General features: G+C 45.0%; 2 protein-coding genes across 3 annotated transcripts in view; one reads left to right on the top strand and one right to left on the bottom strand.

Annotated features, from left to right (window-relative positions):
- Nucleotides 1-9,624, bottom strand: part of LOC119159977 (uncharacterized) — a 155,656-nt gene extending 146,032 nt beyond the window's left edge. For both annotated transcript variants that reach the window (XM_075890099.1, XM_075890100.1), the window contains exon 1: nt 9,526-9,624. The gene's annotated coding sequence lies outside the window, so the exon portion shown is untranslated. The remainder of the gene's footprint in view (nt 1-9,525) is intronic.
- The window catches only part of LOC119182473 (E3 ubiquitin-protein ligase MARCHF3-like), a 145,818-nt gene that overhangs the window by 106,103 nt on the left and 21,077 nt on the right, over nt 1-18,638 (top strand). The window lies entirely within an intron of this gene.

The raw sequence follows: 18,638 nt of genomic DNA, 5'->3' as shown, positions 1-18,638 counted from the left end.
TAAAAGATGTGATATTGTGGACAGAAAGAAAGATTTATGCTTCTGCAGTGGCTAAGGGAAGACGGCAGGCTTATTAGCCAGAAGATCCAAGATCGAGCTTTTCTCGAGATAGAAATGACATCTCGAGAAATGACAAGATATGTTAAGAGTTATCAATTACCTATCGTAGTAACAATCTGAAATACCGTATGAAGACGCTGTCAATAAATAATTTCAGACCCTCAAAGGCGGTTTTACGTGTGCGCAACTAACACTCTTATATCTTACCGAAAAAGCATTTTACGAATCAAAACAGTAATGTCATGGAGCAGTACCGGCCGAATAAACGCCCTTGTCACTAAAACACAGATAAAAAAAAATGCCGGTAAGGGTTTACAACTACAGATTACATCAGCACCGAAGACCCACGTACACGTTCAGTGATACAACACAGCAATTTAAAGCACCTCATTGAAGGTGCGCTTGCCCTACACAGCATACGCGCTTAACCTGGTATACCTCTTTCATGTAAAGAACTTCAGCTTTTTTTTTTTTGGAAGGAAACGGATGCTTATTGAATAAAGTGGCGCAATATTGTGCAGAAAATTATTTTCTCACAAGAAACAAGCAATTTTATTTAAAAGGATATTGCCAGGCACGTTTCTCATTTGCACGTATGTTTCATTTATTTTTGGCCACAAAGCTTGTCTGGAATGCTCTGCGCAAAACTACGCCTCGTTGTTCTAGAAGATTCACGAATATAGTAGATCGTTTTGTTGAGATTACGCCCACGTCGCAGACATTACAGACTATTCTGGAGCCTACGCGGCCACTAGCGATAACACCTGAATGATCGACGCCACGTGCATAAATGCCACCGCGCTTCATCGTTTGTCAGTTGATCGGTGGCTGACGCTCGCCGCTATCAGTGCCAGTGTCTTGCTGTAATCTGACCTGGCCACAAGTTCGGCCCAAATAAAGAGTTTAATATTCGAGCCGCAGTCTGCTGCCTTCGTCCACGTCACGACCATGGACAATATGAGGCAGTCACCTGAAGAGGCCACCATGCAGTAAGGGTCCACGGGTCCCTTTTGGTGAAGTACTTCTCTTCATTTCTATAGTCAGCGCTAGCTACTCGTACAACATGCCTTCCTGCACTGCGAATATAGTTGGAACAGCACGTATTTATAAATCTACAAAAATATCTCGGTTCCACTATGCAGCACGCCTTGAGGACAACAGCAGCCGGAATAAAAAAAAACGTAACATGTCACATTGAAGCTAAAACAATATAGCATATCTGCAAGATTGCCAAATGCTTTAAAATATGCGTCATTTAAAATGCGACTGGCAGGGCTCACGAGTTTCAAGAGCAAAAAAAGGTGAAGAAATCGTGACTACATGGGGTGGCCACCATTCTGGAAAGAAATACCGAGCCTCACATCTAAGCCGAAACAAGGTTCTATTAAAAAATCCATGATCTCTAAGGAAGTTTTCTCTATTGCATAATATTGGTAGTCGTGCGCACGCAAAATCTGCAATTTTTCATTATTAAGCGCACCATAATCAAATAATAAACTGGACAACTGTTATTTCTGCTTGGATATTGAAAATGTATTTAGGTCTTCTCTTCTCAGACCGCCTGAAAAAAAAGCGACAGCTACGGCCTAGCAGTACGAAGACTAAGAGAGAGGTGGTGAAAGCGTTGTCCTTTTTCCCCTCGTCATCCCACTTCCTTTTTCCAAACACTCATGTTATAGAAGACACCTCATCCTACTTCAACCTTTCCCTCCTCCTCACTCCAACTTTCGTGTCCCTCCCTTTGTTATAATATACTGTACTTAGTTATGTTGGATCTCTCTTAAATGCGAAGCTTTATTAGCGAACCTAACGCATTTTGAGTGTTACGTATTTATCTAGCCGTCTAAGCCCTGTAAGGCGTATTATTTGTTGGGGTTTAAAGTAAAAAAACCACCACATGATTATGAGAGACGCCGTAGTGAAGGGCTACGCCAATTTCATCCACACTGGGTTCTTAAACATTGTGAGAGTACTGACACTTCTCTGTAAAGTTGTTTAGCCACGTATCATACATGTCTCGCACAGAAGCCGTACTTCAAAGGTTACAACTACCGGGCAGAAGGAGGCGTGTTCACGAGCGTTAGCATGTTCGCGAGCGAAATCATAAGGACAATTGGTGCCACGAAGACGTGGTTAAAAAAAACTTTAAAGTGTTCGGGATGCAGGGCGAGTTTGAAAGTGGACCCAAGTGCAGAAACAAATGGAGAGGAGGATGACGCGAAGTGTAGGCAAGGTAAGGTCGAGGAAAAAATGGAGAAAACGATGGTTGCCTAGAGTGAACTGCTGTTGAGAATCACCGAGCTGGAGACTACGTTGGTGACAGAGCAAGAAAAAACGAGGGCAATGGGAGAAAGACTGAAGTCCGCTGAGGAAGCATTAGCCAAGGTAAACAAAGGAGCGGCCAACGGAGAGAACAGTAGGGCCCCGGTAACCAGAATGGCGGAGAAGAAAGAGCTAGCAAGTTTGGAAAAAACAGGTTCCGCCGGTTCAGTTGTAACAAGGCCCAGCTTCAGCGAAGTAGTGGTGGGGCTGGGAGGGGACAAAGCTACCGGCGTCACAGGTGCAAGTAAGCCTCAGGTGCAAGACGCTCCAGCTAAAGTGTCACACCATGTGATAAGCTCCGGGGACTCGAATTTAAAAGGATGCACAGAAGCAATCATATAGAGGGTTAGAGGGGACAAGAGGGTTGCTGTAGAAACGTTCCCAGGAAACAAGCTGGAAGCAGTCATGAGGCAAGCGAGCGCAAAACTCAAAACTACAGCTGACAGAATAAACTTCGTGATAATTTCAAGTGGTTTAACGATGTCCTAAATAATTTATAATTTATTTGTGGGGTTTAACGTTTCAAAACCACCATATGATTATGAGAGACGCCGTAGTAAAGGGCTACGGAAATTTTGACCAGCTGGGGTTCTTTAACGTGCACCCAAATTTGAGCACACGGGCCTACAACATTTCTGCCTCCATCGGAAATGCAGTTGCTGCAGCCGGGATTCGAACCCGCGACCTGCGGGTCAGCAGCCGAGTACCTTTGCTACTAGACCACCACGGCGGGGCAATGTCTTAAATGAAGATACGGCAGGACTAGTGACCACACTGGCGAAAGGGGTCGATGACATGCGCGCCATTTCTCCTCAGGTACAGGTAGTGGTATGCACGATACCGGAGGTACCGGTGCGTGACAGCAACTTGCAAAGAGCGGTTTGTCAACGCAAACCGAGAGATATGGCGGATGAGTCGAGAGAAAAGCTTTGATGTGGTGGAAATAAACAGAGAGGTGCATAGGTGGGGTGGTTTTCAACAAGAAAAACAAGACAGAATGCGCTTCGATGGGCGGCTAGGTCATGAGGTGGGTCGGTGACTTGCAGGACGCGCAGTAGCTTTTTTGGTGGACACGCGGGCCCTTCGGGATGCAGGATAGCTAGTAAGGAATAAGGCAACATGGGAGACTCTGACAGGTGGCATGAACAGATACGATCCCAAAGTGACACCCGCATTTAAGATAGGTAGAGTCCGAGCAGAAATAGACGTAGCCACGAGCCCCAAGCCAATTCATACATAGGGTATATTAACATGCAGGGTGGCAGGAACAGGCTGAAGTGAGAAGATATAGAAGAACAGCTAAGAGAGGAGATTCCGATGGTATGCGGTTTGGTAGAAACACATCTTAGGGACATGGAACAACCTCCTAACAATCCGGACTACGCGTGGGAACATTGTAGTAGGACAGAAGGAGTCAGAAAGGGGGCTGGTATCAGGGCACTCATTCATAAAAGTACAGACTGGCAAAGGGTCAAGCAAGAGTGCAAGGAACATTTATGGCTAAAAGGGAAAGTGGCAGGGCAAATGACACTCCTTGACTTGGTGTACTTGTAGACCGGAGCAAAGGCCACAGAAAAAAACCAGGCAATGGTAGAGTGTATATCAAAGGACATTGAGGAGGTAGGAGGAGAGTACGAGATAAATATACTACGATATATGAATGTGCATATAAAAGATATAGATTGGTATACCGACCCATTAGGCAAAATGATCATGGATATGTGTGAAAGACATGATTTGATCATTTGCAACGGTACCGAAAAGTGTGAAGGGCAAATAACATGGCAGGTAGGAAGGCTGCAGTCGACAATAGATTAGGCACTGATGTCAATAGGATATATGATAAGCTTAGGAGAATAATGCACATAGATGAAGGTGGCTCAAAAAGTCTGGATAGTGATGACACACGTATTATGCTAAGTTTTGGAAGAGCAGTAAAATTGGGAAGGAGACAAGATGAGCAACTACAGGAAAATTTTTATCCAGAAAGGCAAATAGAAATAGCTACTCAACAAATTGAGAAAGTAATCACTGAGGATAATAAAACAGTGTAGACATACACGAATTTAAATAGACTGTTTGAGCTAGAGCTTGCTAAAGCACGTGACAAGTCGCCCCGAAAAAGAAGACACAAACCCAAGAGTTGGTGGGACGAGGAAGTTAAGAGAGGCAGAGCAAAACGTCAGGAAGCCTCTAAGGAACACAGACATGCTAAGCAGCGGGGTGAACCGAAAAATGATGTTGAAAGAAAATGGAAAACCTTTCAAAGCTGAAGAAGGAATGCATCCCTTCTTATCAATGAAAAGATTAGAAGAAAGGGAGCTCAGTGGCTGGCAGAAGTACATAAAAAAGATAGAAAGGCAGCTGCGAAATTTCGGAACCATCCAAACTCCCTAAGAAATGACGCGAGCCGAAAGCAGAGGTTTATAACTACAGCTGAAGGTGCTAGGCTAGAAGAGACGAAGCTATTGAATATATAAGAACAAGGGTGACAGAAAAATTTCAACAAAGAAGTGATTTATGCCCCACAATAGACAAAGATCAATCAAATGGCGCATTGGCTCAATTTTCACAACGACAAAGGGAAAGGGCTCAAAAGATGGTTCCTAGTAGTACATAAACAGGCCTAGATGGCATTCCAATTACGCTGATAAGAACATTAGGTCCGAAGTCTAAGCAGGCTTTGAGAGAGGCAGTGAGCAAAATAATAATCGATGGTGAAGCCTCAGATGGATGGAAACTTAGCAGGATGAGCATGATCTATAAAAGAAAGGGGGACAAAGCTGACATAAACAAGTACCGTCCTATAACAGTGACATCACTGGTCTAGAGGCTGGCGATGCGGATTATAAAGGAAAGACTGCAGGCATAAATAGAGGATGAGGGGTAGCTGGGGGAACTGCAAAATTGGTTTGGCAAACACAGGAGGTGGGAAGACAATCTGTTCCCACTGACGCAGTGCATAGAAATAGCAGAAAAGGAACACAGGCCCCTGTTGGCTAGCATTTTTTGATATCAAGGGAGCATACGACAGCGCGGTTCAAGAGGACTTGTGGGGATACTGAACACACTAAGTGTGGAAGATGGAGTCACTAACTTTTAAAGGATATCTAAAAGGAACAAGGCCGTTATAAAGTTGGAAAAACAGGTATCCATGCCTACAGAGGTGCAACGGCGGCTTAGGCAGGGGTGTCCTCTGTCGCTCGTGTAATTCATGATGTACCTACAAGGATTAGAGGCCAAATTAGAGGGAAGTGGACTGGGCTTCAACCTTTCTTTCGTCAAACAAAGAAAACTCATTGAACAGGCACTACCAGCATTGATGTACGCAGATGATATAGTGCTAACGGCCGACAACAAGGAAGATTTGCAGAGATTGGTGGACATCTGCGGTAATGAGGGAGATAGGTTAGATTTCAGATTCAGTAAAGAAAAATCAGCAGTCAAGATTTTTAATGACAATGAAGGTAGTGAGCTTAGAATACAGGAGGTCACGCTAGAGATAACAGATAAATACAAATATCTGGGCGTATGGATAAGCAATGGGGCCGAGTACCTAAGGGAACACGAAATATACGTGACGACTAAAAGTAACAGGAATGCAGCGGTAATGAAAAACAGGGCACTGTGGAATTACAATAGGTATGATGTTGTGAGAGGAATATGGAAAGGGGTCATGGTTCCTGGTCTGACGTTCGGCAATGCGGTCTTGTGCATGAGATCAGAAGTTCAGGCAAGATTATAATTTAAGCAACGTGGAATAGGTAGGCTTGCCTTAGGAGCTCACGGGAATACACCAAATCAGGGAGTACAAGGTGATATGGGAAGGATATCATTTGAGGGCAGGGAAGCTAGCAGCAAGATAAAATTTGAGAAGTGATTGAGACAAATGGGGGGGGGGGGAGCGTTGGGCTAGGAAGGTATTCAGCTATTTGTACAGGAATGTCAATACAAAATGGAGAAAGCGAACCAGAAAATTGACTGGTAAATACTTAGAAAACAGCAGGGGGCCAAACCAAAAAGAGTTATCGGTTAAGAAGAAGGTGAAGGAAGCTGAGACCGATATGTGGAGAATCGGCATGATTAATAAGTTCGCACTAGACATCTTTAAAACTTTCAGGCAGGAAATTGCCAAGGAAAGGATCTGTGATAATACTCGGGGTAGTCCTCTACTGTTTGAGGCCAGGACGGAGTATTGCGAACCAAGACATATCGTGCATGAGGAGAGGAAAGGGAAACTGCCGAACACTTGATAATGTTTTGTAAAGGGCTTCACCCAATTGTTCTGGATGATGACGCAGAGTTTTTCAAAGCGCTGGGGTTTAGCGACAGGGAGGGCAAAATAGACTTTAAGCGGGTAGAATTAACTAGAAGGATGTTATCTGATTGGTGTCTAAAGTCAAGGCACGAGTGAAAATAAACCCTTCACCGCAAAGTACGAGTCCTCAACCTCACTATTTAAAGGAAAAAAATCTAGTTTTTGATTCACAAAGTATTACGGCTTGCTGGCGTTAGTCACCGCCCGATCTAAAGGGTACAGCCATATCAATCAATCAATCAATCAATCAATCAATCAATCAATCAATCAATCCATCCATCCATCCATCCATCCATCCATCCATCCATCCATCCATCCATCCATCCATCCATCCATCCATCCATCCATCCATCCATCCATCCATCCATCCATCCATCCATCCATCCATCCATCCATCCATCCATCCATCCATCCATCCATCCATCCATCCATCCATCCATCCCATCCATCCCATCTCATTTCATCCCATCCATTCATCCATCCACCACCATTATCATCATCATGGTTGTTAGAGTGGTAGCGCTAGCAGTGACCCCTGACTGCGGGCAAGCCTTGTTAGCGGTGTGCTAGAAATAAGATGGTCTCTTTTGCACGTGGCGGTAGCCGCGAACAGTTGTCTGTAGCGTGGGTCCCCGGTGCGTGGCACCGCGGGTTACGCGTCGGGGGCCCTCGTGGTAAGTCAAGCGTTGGGAACGCCGCCTTGGGTGTGTTATTGTGCGTCATAATATAAGTGTATGATAATATTGTGTAAAGATGTCCTAGCGTGTTGATCATGATTGATGTATAATAATTCGGCTGACGATATTGTGGTCCTAAATTAGTTAAATATACGTGTGTATCGTTGGATTTGTTCCGACCGTGTCTGCTGTTTCCGTTCACTCCAAAAGCGTGGCCCTCGCTACAACGACACCCCACAAGGTGCACCTAAAATCTAAGCACACGTGCCTCAACCATTTTCGCCTCCATCAAAATGCTACCGTCATTACCAGGATTCGATCTCGTGACCTGGTAAGACGTGGGAGAGAAAGATAATTTGACGAATAACAAGCTCTGGTCGTGACATGTATAACGTGTTAGTCCCGTTGTGTACGCCATTAAACCCTTTCCACTGGACACGTGTGGTACATACCCGTTTAACATGAGCCGTGGTATGCAGGTATATGCCCCAGGTGATTGACATTTCATATCTACCATGATACGGCGCGAACAGACATTGTTAATAGACCTCTACTGGAGTACGTCACAGTATCATGTCACCGGTGTACGTGCAGCCCCCCACCACTTCGGCGCGAAGCAGCGGGAAAATAACGTTCACCACGAACCAGTGCCCATCACCAACCGATTTATTTACACATATATACATAAAGTACGTAACACTGCCGCACGAAGCACCACAACATTCCAAACAGAAACCAAAACTGGAAACGAAACTAAACTGAACAGCGTGACACAACAGTAGGCAGCTCTAAACAGATCCGTTATATTAAAATCGGTTAATATGCAAAACCTCCTTGATCAGAGAGTTTCAGTTCATTATAGAGAGCGCTAAAAAGATCTGTTAGTATAAAATCTCATAATATTCAACACCTTCTTTATCAGCAATTTCCGTTTTGTGTAGAGAGCTTTAAAGTGACCTGTTAATCTGAACCTGTTTAATATTCAACGCTTCTTTGATAAGCAAGTTTTATTTGGTTGTAGAGAGCTCTGAATTAGCTGTTAATCTAAACTCACCAAATATTGAACATCTCTTTGATAACAGTACCATTCACTGTTTAAAGAAAGCTCCTCAGAGGGAGGCTAATCTAAACTTGTCTAATATTCAACGCCTCTTTGATCAGATAGTGCCATTTCATTGTAGAAAGCTCTAAAGAGAGATCTGTTAATCTAAACCCCCTAAATATTCAATGCCTTTTTGATAGGCCACTTAAATTTACAAGCTGCCACTGCCACACGGGCCGCAGATGTTTTGATAAACCTAACACCCTTAGCTGCAAAAGGACGTTATAGGCTAAATTAATCCTCACGCGAATCAAGAGGCCGCCAACCCACATTCTGGTGAATTTTCGTGAGGTAAGAGCGTGTTTTATTTGCTCGAAATTACATTGAAGGTACAAAGTTGTTTACAATGTTCCGCCACATCAGTTTTAGGAACGTTCACATGCAGCGTTTCAATCACCTAATCACAGAAAATGCACTCCACACCTGTATACAAAACAAGTATAAATTGGGCAAGGGCTGCTGTTTCACTTGCTGCTGCCACCACTGCAGATTGACAGTTAAGATCTGACTACACATAGTCGTTGCAGCGCGTCCAAAAATGGTTTTCTGACAAGGCGCCACTCTCTCTCCACATGGAGAGAAAGGGCGCACAACTCCGTGTAGCCACATGTCCTCTCTCCACATAGGAAGAGGGTACAGCGTCGCGTCAGAAATCCATGCTCTCTAGCGCTGCCACGCGTACAAGTAGTCAGGCCTTTAGCCTCGTCACAAGGCGGTGCGATGACGCCCTCCTGATTGCTTCTGTAGGCGCCGTTAGTCCTAACCATGAGAACTGCCGGAATAAAGACGTTCACGGTATATTTCGTCTTTTTCCTTTCTAGCTATCGGTGATTTCGTAAAGAAAGCATGACCACTATACGATGACTTCCAACAAATACAGTAAAGCCAGACTTCTTGCGGAGCTCTGGCGCAACTAAGTTCCGAGCCAAACGATATGGGCGAGAGGAAGAACCTAAATGCCGCTTTCGGAGCTCTAAGCACGAGGTGGCACGCATCCCGTGTTAATGTCTCGCCTAAGAACTAAAATATGTCTTTATTGTGCTCACCTTGGCGGTGTCTTGAGATGCCGACGCCGAGAGATCTGAACCGCCGAAGGTTCGAGCTCCTGGAACAAGGTGCGGGGCCACGCGCTAGAGCGGGCCACGAGCTTCTTCTGCTTCGTCGCTCCTGCTGAACGCGCACAGCACGCACTTGTCTTGTCTTGTCTTGTCTTGTCTCCTAGGAGCACTTGGCTCTTCGGTGGCAAATACCGAATGGTATATCGTCATTTTCATCAGTGAATAAAGCCAATAGATAGTAGAATCAAAGTAGAGTTCGCTTTATTTCGCCGAATCGCGCAATTTTCTTCCTCCAAATGGTCCGGCCGCGTCAACATTTAAAACCGTAGTTTTTGAGGAGTGAATATCCTAATGCCGTGGGTTTGTGCTGCGACATTGGGTTGTGTGATGGGTTTGTCCCACGGCCGTAGATTGTCTGACCGATTCGTGACCACCTGGTTTATAGATGACTCAACAGGAGGCTCGAATCCCGTGAGCAAGAAGGCGATCGTTACTGCAGTAGTTGGCGCTTTCGATTGCACGGCCTGTGAGAGGGGATTGACCACACTCATCACCTTTGGTTCTTTATTAGCGGTAGAATTTCTTTTTGCTGATTTTTCAGGAGCCATCAATGCCTGTCTCCGGCCCCGGCCAGGGCTCGCCCTGGTCGGCCAGTCGCCCTGCTGAATCGGTACCACTGGAGTGTTTCTTCAAAAACGGCGTAAGCAGTTTGCCTGTCGCGCTTGTGCCCACTGATGGTGGAACCATTCGGTTAAGTGAAACGGAGGTGTTCCAAGAAGAACTTCGCAACATAAGTGGTTATTTTCTGGACATCTCGGTGGTGAGGCGTTTCGGCAAGACTGGCATACTATGCAGGTCTTCAAATATTCAATGCTTAACAGACTTACTGGACGCCACGAGATTTGCGTTCATTGCTGTTCGCGCTTTTATCCCCCCCCCCTCACCTTGCTTGCGTGAAGGGCATTGTTCGAGGTGTTCCAACTAACATTAGTCCTGAAGCATTCGTAAAGGTGGTCTTCTCCGGCTGGCGTGATATCTGTCTACAGATGCACCAGACTTGTAGGTGATACGCGAGTCCCTACTGAAAGCGTCATCGTTACCTTTGCTGGTCTCACACGCCCATCTGAGCTGAAGGCCTGGCCTTATCTATTCCGTGTAGAGGCATTGACGCCCCGCCCACTGCAATGCCGTAACTGCTGGCGATTTGGACATAGCGCTAATGCTTGCAGGTCCTCATTGAGATGTGCGAATTGCGGTGGGGCACATGCCGCATCAAATTGTCAGGTAGACAACTGCAGGTGTTGCCTATGTGATGGAGCACACACAGCCACGGACAATAGCTGCCCTGCTCGAGAACGTGAAACACAAATTCTAGATATAATGGAGAAACGCCGTTGTTCTCGGTCTGAGGCAACTTCCTTCATTAAAGAGCGCGAAGTGGGGTACGCTGCTGCTACGTCACGCCAGTGTGGGTCATTTGAAGCGACGGTCGCTTCCGCAGTGTCGGCAGCGATAGATAAGGCCATGCCGATGAGATTATGGAACGGCTTTTCAACACCTTTGCTGAAGGTCTGACCGTGATGCTCGCCGCCAGGTTAAACAGCCTTATTCCCTCCTTCGCTGCACACACTGTCACGGTCCAGGGTGAAGCTGAGCACCTCGACAATGAACAAAATAATCGGCGTCAAGAAGATGTTACCCCTGAAACGCTCGTCAGCACTCAGTCGCCGATCCCTGTGGGGCCCAGTGGGTCGTTTGGTGACATGAGGCTTGGTAATATCACTCATAAACGACGCAATGCTCCATTGTTTCTAACCAGTTTGCCAATGTTAAAAGCAAAAAAAATTATTACTGATACCAACAATGAGCAGGACGTTTTGCGTTCTGCAGTAGAATCAACTATATTAAGTCCATCATAGCGCCTGTAAAAGTTCTTCAGTGGAATTGTCGCTCCGTAACTTCCGCTTACATAGATCTTATTTATCTCATACAGCAAACAAATCCTAATATAATTTTACTTCAAGAGTCTTGGCTTTCCGTAAACCAAACATTTACTCTGAAATATTTTCGAACTTTTAGACTGGATCGGCCAGGTAGAGAAGGTGGATTATTGGTTCTAATATCTTCAAAAATGTGTCATCATGTTATTGTAACTTTTGAACATATTTGTCCGGATTGTGAATTGTTAGGAATAGATTGTTACCTGACTCCAACAGGATTACAGTGATTAATGCGTACTTTCCGAATGGAGTAAGACGCACAGATCACCTAGATTGTGTTATCGAGAATTCTTCGTCAAATTTAATTTTATTGACTCGCATCACACTTCTTGGGGGCTTAAAACAGATGGCTGTGGCAAAAGATTGTGGAATCGGTTGCAGGGTAATAATTTTCGCTGTCATAACTCTGGACAAGTTACCTTTCTACGCGAGATAAGCTCATCAACATTAGACCTAACATTTTCGTGTGGCCAGTTTATGATTTCATTGTGGGAAACGTTTGATAATGGGACGAGTAGTGATCATGTACCAATTACCTATGAAATTATGCTACCACAACTAATTTCTGCTATCCGGCAACAACGGTTCACCAACTATAAAATTTATAAAACTGTTTTAGACTCCGCGCTCTCGTCATTGAGAGGACGCGTCGGACGGCAACGAGCTGCTTCAGTCGTAGCGTGTCTAAGTGACTCTGTCAAGCCGGCAAAGTTTTCTGTTAAGTACGGCAGCACACCGTCAAATTCAGCTTGGTGGAATGAAGATTGTACGCTTGCGTATAGGCGACGTAAGGCTGCTTGGAAACGTTTATGCCACAACCATACTCCGAAAAATTGGGTTGACTATAAATTCCACGCAGCGCTGTTTAAACGTACAGTTGCAATAGCTAAAGATAAACACAATTCTGACCTACAATCGTGTTTATCAAAACCTGATAAAAGATCTGCCCTATACAGGTTTCTACGGAACAAAAAATCGATGCAAGTACCAGCATATTCGCATTCAGTAGTGCTGTCTCCGAAAGAGACAACAGATTTGTTAGAGGGCATCGCGAAAGGACTTGAAGCGCGTTTCGCTTCGTCATGCTTGAGACCTGTGACATTCGAAAGCGCAACCTCAGACTTTCGGGAAGTCACTATGGCTGAACTGGCAGATGTCATACTAACTGTAAAGCAAGCGGCTCCCGGTCCAGATCAGACTACAAACTCTATGATTAAATTGATATTTAATTCCTATCCCGAGGAGCCTTACAGCACACATGGATTCCAAGCGCATGGAAAATCGCTAAAGTTGTGTTGCTGCGAAAAAATCCAAGCCTCGGATATGTCCTGGATAACATTCGGCCAATTTCGCTTACTTCAAACCTAGTTAAAATAATTGAAAGAATTCTTCATAGAAAGTTCAGTGAATTCATCGCTCGTCAGGACATCCTTTCACAGAGGCAAGTAGGATTTAGACAGGGGTGCTCTATATGGTCGGCTCATGTTGATTTGGAAAGCTGAATTCGCCTTGCAAAAGTATCTGGTGAGCTTTCTGCATTAGTCACGTTAGATATCGCAAAAGCCTACGATAGTGTGGAATACAGTACATTATTTCAAGATTAGTGGACTGTGAGGTTCCCAAGTACATTAAATCTTGGGTTCAGGAGTTTCTCTTTGAGAGACAATTCTTTTGTTGCCACGAGGGAATTACTTCTGCCTCATATAAGCAAACAAGAGGTGTTCCGCAAGGATCAGTCCTGTCACCTCTTTTATTTAATATATTATTATCATCTATTCCCCTTCATAAAAATGTTACTCTTTACGTCTACGCCGATGATATTGCTTTTTTCTCGTCATCCCGAGATATCAACAGTTTGTATCGAATCTTACAGTCATATTTGAGTGAGCTTGAGGTATGGCTTGGCGGGCTGTCTTTTTCACTTAATGTTAGCAAATGTGCTCTGCTTGTATTCCCTCTATCCATTCCCGTATTTCTTTCCCTGCATTATCGAAATGATCTGATTCCACAAGTAACAGCGCTAAAATATCTTGGTATTGTTTACGTGGACAATATAAATTGGCAGCAACAAATAGAATCAAACACCCGTAAAGCAGAAAGCGCCGTAGGATTGCTCCGCCGGTTTTGCAATAAGAATTCAAGGATGCGCAGGGATGCGTTACTTATGATATACAAACTTTACGTACGCCCAATTCTGGAGTTTGGCTGCGTTCTGTTTTCTGGAAGTGCTGAGTACAAAGTAAGACCTCTTATATTGCTAGAAAGGCAAGCTCTGCGGCTTCGTCTCGGGCTACTTTTGTGTGTCGCGACTAGCGTGCTTTATTTGGAAGCTAGAATCATTCCACTTGATGCTAGATTTCGACAGCTTACTGTGCAAACATTTTTAAAACTTTACGATGCGCCCCTCTTCTGTTCACAGACAGTTTTCGTCAAACATCCACTTTCTTTCTTTCAGCGCCCGTGGTTTCGTTATCAAAGACCCCAAGTCATTTTCGTCGAGTCTCTTTTATCAAATCTTCACGTTTCCCTCCGGCATTTAACTCCCCAAACCCAATGCTCGGTGCCAGTTGACTTAATTTTCAATGATATTTTTTCGAAAAATGCCAAGTTACTTCCAAAGCATAATCTGAAGGGCCTCCTTTAAGACCATCTCAGTCATTTTCCTAAATACGTAGTAATTTCGACGGACGCAACGCAAAATCTTCAGAAGGCTGGAGTAGGTATTTTTTCTCATCAGCTAAATTGGTCTTTTGCGCTCCGGTTGCCTGACTTCACACCAATTTATCTCGCAGAATTTCTGGCTATTACATTGGCTCTTCGAAAACTAAATTATCAGCAATCAAAAGCTATTGTTATTTCGGATGCTTTGTCTGTATGTACACATCTAATGTCCGCAAAGAAGTCTCCTCTTCTCAGGATATTTTGGTCTCTCGTACCACATAGCCTATCAAAAGTTCGGGTTCAAATCCCGGCTGCGGCGGCTGCATTTCCGATGGAGGCGGAAATGTCGAGGCCCGTGTGCTCAGATTTGGGTGCACGTTAAAGAACCCCAGGTGGTCAAAATTTCCGGAGTCCTCCACTACGGCGTCTCTCATAATCATATGGTGGTTTTGGGACGTTAAACCCCACAAATCAATCAATCAAAAGTTCGGTTTATTTGTGTCCCCGGGTAATGCTGGAATTGAACTAAATGAGATTGCTGATTTGCTCGCTTCGGCATCTTTAAATTTCCTGGTGGTGCTAGTAGCTCCACAGTGTCCTTTTATTACTGCCGAACGATTCAAACGCCTGTTAATCTTAAAAATCAACGAAACGTCGCTTCTACAATCTGAAGAATTTCGGCACTTGCAATTCACATGGAACACCGCAAAATGCCTTTCCCGTCAATGTGAGGTGATCAACCCTCACAGGCTTTCGCTGTAGAGTTCCTCGGTTAAATTTTTATCTTCACAAATCAGGATTTTCATTAACTAACCTATGTGCACTTTGCAATGAACCGGAAACAATAGATCACTTTCTTCTCACATGCCGCCGCTTCGCCTCACTGCGCCGAATAATTCTTGAAAGACCGATTGGTATGCTCGGATTGCCAGTCAATACATCCACCCTATTATCGTTTGGAGCCAGTCAGTTGGGTGTGGGCCGCAGTGCTATTCTGTCAGCGCTACATAAATTCATTCAGGCAACCGGAAGGATACGCTGCTAGTGGTACTGCCAGATATATCCTTTTCTTTCTCCCCCTTCCTCATTCTTGTTAATTTATTTTATATATTCTGGTTTATCGCATTCTTCTGCCATTTTTCACGTTTTTTCAAAGGAACATTATTATTGTTTCTATATAATTTCTCTTTCTTTAGCAAGTGTTGTAAAAAATGATCTATTATGAGATACAGTGTGGCCAATCCCCCATGTGGGTATGAGCCAAGATCTCCTAGGAGACAAGACAAGACAAGACAAGACTCAACAAGCCAAGGTGGTGAACTGGTCTGCTAGTGTTGCGGCCCCCTGGGCCCCAAACTAGCCCTCGTCAAACTTGTTTTCCTCCATTTCCCTCTCCTTTCTGAAAAATAAATTTTATTCTTCCTCCTCCTCCAGAAAGACAGACCGACTATCATTGCTTCACTACTCGCGTCGGTGTTTGACATGCTCCAGCGCATGCTGGTCTAATGTCGGATGTGTTCGTAATTAGCACTTGTTCATTAAGTCAAAGCTACGTAAGCGTAACATGCATATCCGGTGGCTACAGAAGGCAGAGATGGAGCCTAGCTTTAGAGATAAATTCCTCATAATTATTCCAGTAATAAACGCTTCATCATGGCAGTTAACTGAGATCTGAACCCTGCATACTGACCAAAGAGTGCTACGTAGCTCCAACTTAGCGATTCACTGTTGCAGACACCGGCTCATGGTATTGGACGTGAGGCCCACCACTGGAGACGAGAGTGATGCAATCACGGTGACGTGCAGGTTTGGATCACGTGGTCTTGCCTCGCTCTGGCGAAGAAAATCTGGTGGTTAGATGCATTGTTTTCAACCATGACTGCACGATGTTTTCACTTTTTAACAGCATTGTTTCGCACTCGCTCCACGGGTGCGGACTCCTTCAGACTACACAATCTGATTAGTTGCTGTAAAAGTGATCGGCGGCGTGCCGCAGTGGGCTACGTACGCGATGCCACTGTCACGGCCACTGGCAGTGCCACCTCTTTCTTTATTTGCTGTTGTGGTTGTTATTTCAAGCCCATGGGGTTAAACCAACCACCCGCCATGAATGTGCACGTCAGAGCAGAACCTTTCAGTTCCCGTTGGGGAAGCCTCGTTCTCAACGAAAAATGAATCTACAAACAGCCCCATTTTGCATATATTGAAATATGACATGCGTGCGTACAAGTGGCCGAAGTTGCCGTCGATACCTTTACGAATGTGCACCATTGTCTGAATTATCAGACAGTCATAGCCGGAAGTCCACTTATCTTCTCTCGATTTCTGTTTATTGTACACTATTCTGGTCTATTTCGCTTCCAGTTGCTTCTGCGAGTTCGGCCAGCGCGTTCGACGAGACCTTCTTTTTTGAACATTTTACATGTGCCGCTCCAGTGTTCGCTACCACCGAGGCGGACACTGGACGCAAACCAAGTGGAGTTTACTCTGTTCGCTCCGGACGCATACACGCACAACATGCATTTGCTGGCCGACTTCAGATTGTCGACGAAGAACCTGCGCCTTCAAAAGCGCTGGACACCTGGCGTGATTCGGCATCCGACGTGGCGTGCGACGGCGCACGCTGCGTACGACGATTCACAACAAATGAGAAGAACGATCCATCAGCACTCGGTCTTCGCCCACGTATGACACCTCACCTTGCACGCTCGGAAAACACCGTCCCCTCTTTGTTGAGCACAAAATGATCAACCTCACACAGCCATGTTTCGTTGTATCATAGCATTGCCAACAAAGCTATGCCTTCGCAAGCAAGAAACATCGCCAAAGCTCACATTCTTTCTCGACTACAAGCCCCCTCACCCCGTCCCCACTTCCCCGTAGCCACATGTGTACATGGTTTTTCGCCCGCAGGTGCTTTGCACACCAAAGTTCGTGCCCCCCACCCAAAATGGTTTCCCGTGTAATATAAAGCACAAAATAACGGTTGACTCCATCTACCTGCCCAGCCCCCAATGAAATCCTGGTGGTGCCCTCTCCGAAAACTATTTCTGCTTACGCCCCTGCCGTCCACGACTTCATCTCGCAAGATTTATTGCTCATATTTTGCTTTCGTAGAATTGGCCCGTACATTGTCCCTTCTTTTCAGTGTTGTTTTGATCTACATCGAAAGTTCGAAAGCTTCGAAAATTGATTCATCTTTTAACAGCTTCCATGAAATGTCACATGGCTTACGAATGAAGCTTCGAAAAAAACTAGATCCTGGTATTTTCACTGGAGCAGAAAATTGCCGTTTAGATAAAGGTTAATAGCATCGAATTTTGATAAATAGTCTTGTGCACAAGGGGAGATCTGTCTGCGACGACAAATAAATACAGTGACTCACAGAACGCTTTGTATCCGCAAGCAGTGCTACTCTCTGTGTTGTTACAGTCATGATTGAAAATAGCCTAAGCCTGTAGTCATTTCGAGGCAATGAGAAAAGCGATGAGGGAAGTTCGTCTTACCGCAGCAATTAAGGACTTCGTGCCCGGGTAGAGGCTCTCCTCGTTTCCCTCCTCCTCATCATAGCCTCTCTCCTACTCGCGCTCACTCCCTAGTCCCTACTCCTCTTAGGCACTGCGCCGTGCTCCCGACCAGGTTGCAGAAATTAGGTGCCTTTTCTCATCTTCTAACCACTGCCACCACCCTACTTCTCACCGCAGCTTCCCTTCTCAAGCTTGTTCTCCTTTTTCTTTACCTTGCTACATTTTACTATACTAGCCTATTGATGCTCTGCTAGCAGCCTGGATAGCCGAGTGTTCAGGAGGCGAGTCTTCGCATCGAGGTATACGTGGGCTCGAATCCTTCCCGCAGAACTGCTTTCTTGAAGAGTTTCTGCATTTCTTTATTTTTTATCTTCCTTCTTTGTCTTTCTTTCTCTCTTTCTTTCTATTTTTCTTTCTCATTCTCTCTGCACTCGTTCTCTCACCCATAACTGTTCTCGCAGGCCACGCTGGAGAAATCAGCGCACGTTTTTTTGGGAGTGAAGTGGGAGAGGTCGAAGATTAACAAGAGTTTATAATGATGATCATTTCTGTTTCCAATACACAAATTACCTCGGTTTCCCTGTTAATATTCAGACAGGAACGGAGAATGTGGAACACGATGCACGCTTGTCCCATGGGTGGACTGTTGCCAGGCATGAAGGGGGAAGCGCACAATGCGTCCCCTGTATTTCCCTGTTTCAGTTTGTGCAACACTATAGCGGCCAATGTCCATAAACTTGGGCAACACAGATGCCTCTGCTCAATGGCTGGGTATAACACTGCGCAGTAACGTTCTGCAAATATTGCATTCTCAGAATCGAGCGTTACATTGCATTCTGTTTTAAAAGCCCCGCTGCAGCAGTTCAATATCGCACACAAGTTAGCTTAAAATTGCGATCGACATTGCGCCTGA

This window comes from Rhipicephalus microplus, chromosome 3, assembly GCF_043290135.1.
Source record: "Rhipicephalus microplus isolate Deutch F79 chromosome 3, USDA_Rmic, whole genome shotgun sequence".
Taxonomy (NCBI): Eukaryota; Metazoa; Arthropoda; class Arachnida; order Ixodida; family Ixodidae; genus Rhipicephalus; species Rhipicephalus microplus.
The sequence above is the reverse complement of the archived record's forward strand: the minus strand, read 5'-3'. Positions and strand labels throughout refer to the sequence as shown.